Source organism: Arachis hypogaea, chromosome 20 (assembly GCF_003086295.3).
Source record: "Arachis hypogaea cultivar Tifrunner chromosome 20, arahy.Tifrunner.gnm2.J5K5, whole genome shotgun sequence".
Classification (NCBI taxonomy): Eukaryota; Viridiplantae; Streptophyta; class Magnoliopsida; order Fabales; family Fabaceae; genus Arachis; species Arachis hypogaea.
Window position 1 is genome coordinate 118,501,793 of NC_092055.1, and position 5,252 is coordinate 118,507,044.

General features: G+C 35.4%; 1 non-coding gene across 1 annotated transcript; it reads right to left on the reverse strand.

Moving 5' to 3' along the window:
* Window positions 1–3,766: 3,766 nt before the first annotated feature.
* LOC112787171 (small nucleolar RNA R71) lies at window positions 3,767–3,874 on the reverse strand. Its single transcript, XR_003194600.1, has one exon. It is a non-coding gene; the product is annotated as a small nucleolar RNA R71 (small nucleolar RNA).
* Between the last annotated feature and the right edge of the window lie 1,378 nt (window positions 3,875–5,252).

Genomic DNA, 5,252 nt, shown 5'->3' on the forward strand with positions numbered 1-5,252 from the left:
GCATTCAAAGTGGATTTTCGAAAGCTATAGAAGCTCAATTGGCGCACTCTCAATTGCGTTGGAAAGTAGACATCCTGGGATTTTCAGAAATATATAATAATCCATACCTTTCTCGAGATTTGATGGCCCAAACTGGCGTCTAAAGACAGCCTAAAACATCTTGGTGTAAAACACCCAAACTGGCACCAGAATTGGAGTTAAATGCCCAAACTGGCACCAAAGCTGAGGTTTAACCCCAGAAACAGCTATGCACATGTAAAGCTCAATGTTCAGCCCAAGCACACACCAAGTGGGCCCCGGAAGTGGATTTCTGCATTATCTGCACTTTGTTACTCATTTTCTGTAAACCTAGGTTACTAGTTTAGTATAAAAACCACTTTTAGAGATTTATTTTACATCTTTGGTAGAGCTTTTTGCCATATTTTACATTTGGAGAGGCTGGCCATTTGGCCATGCTTAGACCTTTTTCACTTATGTATTTTCTACGGTGGAGTTTCTACACCCCATAGATTAAGGTGTGGAGCTCTGCTGTTCTTCATGAATTAATGCAATTACTACTATTTTCTATTCAATTCACGCCTACTTCTTCTCCAAGATATACTCTCGTACTTAATTCAGTTAAGTCAAAATGAAGAGGTGACCCGTGACAATCAACACTCGCTTAGCCAAGATCCGCGTGCCTGACAACCACAAAGCGGTCTACATGATGTTCAACGTAGTCATTGGACGACAGCCGAAGTATATTCTCTTGGATATTTAATACACGGACCGAGTCCATGAGATTAGTATCTTCGTGGTATAGGCTAGAATTATTGGCAGCCATTCCTGGGATCCGGAAAGTCTAAACCTTGTCTGTGGTATTCTGAGTAGGATCTGGGAAGGAATGACTGTGACGAGCTTAAAACCTGCGAATGTTGGGCGCAAGTGACAGTGTGCAAAAGGATCAATGGATTCTATTCTGATGCTAGCGGGAACCGACAGATGATTAGCCATGCGGTAGCTGTACCTGGTATTTTTCATCCGAGACGAGAAATCCGACAGTTGATTAGCCGTGCAGAAACCGTAGAGGACCATTTTCATTGAGAGGATCTTACAGCTTGCCATGGAAGGAAGTAACGCATGATTAGAAGAAGGCAATAGGAAAGTAGAGGTTCAGAAGTAACAAAGCATCTCCAGAAGCTTATCTGAAATTCCCACCAATGAATTACATAAGTAACTTTATTTTATTTTATGTTTTATTTATATTTTAATTATCAAAACCTCATAACCCATTGAATTCGCCTGACTGAGATTTACAAGATGACCATAGCTTGCTTCAAGCCACCAATCTCCGTGGGATCGACCCTTACTCACGTAAGGTTTATTACTTGGACGACCCAGTGCACTTGCTGGTTAGTTGTGCAGAGATGTGAAAAGTGTGAACCACGATTTCCGTGCACCAAGTTTTTGGCGCCGTTGTCGGGGATTGTTCGAGTTTGGACAATTGACGGTTCATCTTGTTGCTTAGATTAGGTAATTTTATTTTATGTTTAAGCTTTTTATTTTATTTTATTTTCGAAAAATTCAAAAAAAAATTTGTTCTTCAGAATTTTTAAGAATGAATTCTAGATTATCATGAGATATGTTGAAGCCTGGCTGGCTGTGAAGCCATGTCTAATCTTTTGGACTGAGGCTTCCACTTCTCATTGACATGCTTGTATGTTTTATGCTAAAGCTTGGCTGGCTAATTGGCCATGTCTAATTCTTTTGGACCGAAGCTTTAGACTAACATTGCATGATTCCTAGGATTCTTATTAAAAATTTTGTATCCTTTTACTTTCTTTTTCCAAAATAATTTTCGAAAAATACAAAAAATTTAATAAACAATAAAACCAAAAATATTTTGTGTTTCTTGTTTGAGTCTTGTGTCAAGTTTTAAGTTTGGTGTCAATTGCATATCTTGATTTTTCTTTAAATTTTCGAAAATTCATCATGTGTTCTTCTTTGATCTTCAAATTGTTCTTGATGATTTTCCCTGTTTGATCTTTGATTTTTCTTGTTTTGTGTCTTTTCTTGTTTTTCTTGTGCAATTTCGAATTCATAGTGTCTAAACAATAAAAATTTTTAAGTTTGGTGTCTTGCATGTGTTTCTTTTCTTAAAAATTTTCAAAAATATGTTCTTGGTGTTCATCATGATCTTCAAAGTATTCTTGGTGTTCATCTTGACATTCAAAGTGTTCTTGCATGCATTTTTTGTCTTAATCTTAAACTTTTATGTTTTGTGCCATTTTTGTATTTTTCTCTCTCATCATTAAAATTCAAAAAATAAAAAAATATCTTTCTCTTATTTTACTCATAAATTTTCGAAATTTTGAATTGATTTGGTCAAAAAAATTTTCAAAATTTGGTTGTTTCTTGTTAGTCAAGTCAAAATTTCAATTTAAAAATTCTATCTTTTCAAAATCTTTTTCAAAAATCAAATCTTTTTCATTTTTCTTAATATTTTCAAAAATTTTAAAATTAATTTTCAAAATCTTTTTCTTATTTTTATTTCATATTTTCGAATTTATTACTAACATTTAATGTTTTGATTCAAAAATTTCAACTTGTTACTTGCCTATTAAGAAAGGTTCAATCTTTAAATTCTAGAATCATATCTTTTAGTTTCTTGTTAGTCAAGTAATCAACTTTAATTTCAAAAATCAGATTTCTTTAATTTCCTTTTCAAATCTTTTTCAAAATTTAATTTCAAAATCTTTTTCTATCTTCTTATCTTTTCAAAATTGATTTTCAAATCTTTTTCAGTTAACTACTTGACTTTTTGTTTGATTTTAAAAGTTTTCTATTTCAATCATATCTTTTTCAAAACCACCTAACTACTTTTCTCTCTCCAATTTTCAAAAATAACTAACCCCTTTTTCAAAATTTTTTTTAACTAATTATTTTAAATTCTAATTTTATTTTATTTTCCTTCTTAATCTCGAATTCTAAGTAAAAATTAAAATAAAAACAAAAATATTTTTATTTTCTTTTAATTTAAAATTCGAATAACTCTCTCTCATCTCTTTCTATTTATTTTATTTATTTACTAACACTTCTCCTCTACTTATAATTCGAACCCTCTCCCTCTTTCTGTCTTCTTCTCCCTTCTTCATTCTATTCTTCTATTCTTCTACTCACATAAAAGAATCTCTATACTGTGACATAGAGGATTCCTCTTTTTTTCTGTTCTCTTCTTTTTCATATGAGCAGGAGCAAGGATAAGAACATTCTTGTTGAAGCTGATCTTGAACCTGAAAGGACTCTGAAGAGGAAACTAAGAGAAGCTAAAGCACAAAACTCTGGAGAGGACCTAATAGAAATTTTCGAAAAAGAAAAAGACATGGCAGCCGAAAATAACAACAATGGTGGAGATGCAAGGAAGATGCTTGGTGACTTTACTGCACCCACTTCTGACTTCTATGGAAGAAGCATCTCAATTCCTGCAATTGGAGCAAACAACTTTGAGCTTAAGCCTCAATTAGTTTCTCTAATGCAACAGAATTGCAAGATTCATGGACTTCCATTGGAAGATCCTCATCAGTTCTTAGCTGAATTCTTGCAAATCTGTGACACTGTTAAGACCAATGGGGTTAATTCTGAGGTCTACAGACTTATGCTTTTCCCTTTTACTGTAAGAGACAGAGCTAGGACATGGTTGGACTCACAACCTAAAGAAAGCCTAAACTCTTGGAAAAAGTTGGCCAATGCTTTCTTGGCCAAATTCTTTCCACCTCAAAAGTTGAGCAAGCTTAGAGTGGAAGTTCAAATCTTCAGACAGAAGGAAGGTGAATCCCTCTATGAAGCTTGGGAAAGATACAAGCAATTGATCAGAAGGTGTCCTTTTGACATGCTTTCAGAATGGAGCATCCTATGTATATTCTATAATGGTCTGTCTGAATTGTCCAAGATGTCATTGGATCACTCTGCTGGTGGATCTCTTCATCTTAAGAAGATGCCTTCAGAAGCCCAGGAACTCATTGAAATGGTTGCAATAACCAGTTCATGTACACTTCTAAAAGAAATCCTGTGAATAATGGGACAACTCAGAAGAAAGGAGTTCTTGAGATTGATACTTTGAATGCCATATTGGCTCAGAATAAAATATTGACTCAGCAAGTCAATATGATCTCTCAGAATCTGACTGGAATGCAAGCTTCATTCGGTAGTGCTAAAGAAGCCTCCTTTCAAGAAGAAGCTTATGACCTTGAGAATCCTGTAATGGAAGAGGTGAATTACATGGGAGAATCCTATGGAAACACCTATAATCCTTCATAGAAAAATCATCCAAATTTCTCATGGAAGGATCAACAGAAGCCTAACCAAGGCTTCAATAATAATAGTGGTGGAAGAAATAGGTTTGGCAATAGCAAGTGATGAGCGGATAATTTATACGCTTTTTGACATTGTTTTTAGTATGTTTTTAGTAGAATCTAGTTACTTTTAGGGATGTTTTCATCAGTTTTTATGTTAAATTCACATTTTTGGACTTTACTATGAGATTGTGTGTTTTTCTGTGATTTCAGGTATTTTCTGGCTGAAATTGAGGGACTTGAGCAGAAATCAGATTCAGAGGTTGAAGAAGGACTGCTGATGCTGTTGGATTCTGACCTCCCTGCACTCAAAATGGATTTTCTGGAGCTACAGAACTCAAAATGGCGCGCTTCCAATTGCGTTGGAAAGTAGACATCCAGGGATTTCCAGCAATATATAATAGTCCATACTTTGGCCAAGAATAGACTATGCAAACCGGCATTCAACGCCAGCTCTCTACCCAAATCTGCCGTCCAGCGCCAGAAAAGGATCCAAAACCAGAGTTGAACGCCCAAACTGGCACAAAAGCTGGCGTTCAACTCCAAGAAGGACCTCTACACGTGCAACACTCAGGCTCAGCCCAAACACACATCAAGTGGGCCCAGGAAGTGGATTTATACATCAATTACTTACTCATGTAAACCCTAGTAGCTAGTTTATTATAAATAGGACCTTTTACTATTGTATTAGACATCTTTGGATTACCTTATGATCCTTTGATCACGTTTTGGGGGCTGGCCATCTCGGCCATGCCTGGACCTTCACTTATGTATTTTTAACGGTAGAGTTTCTACACTCCATAGATTAAGGTGTGGAGCTCTGCTGTTCCTCAAAGATTAATGCAAGTACTACTGTTTTCTATTTAATTCATCTTATTTCGCTTCTAAGATATCCATTCGCACCCAAGAACGTGATGAAGG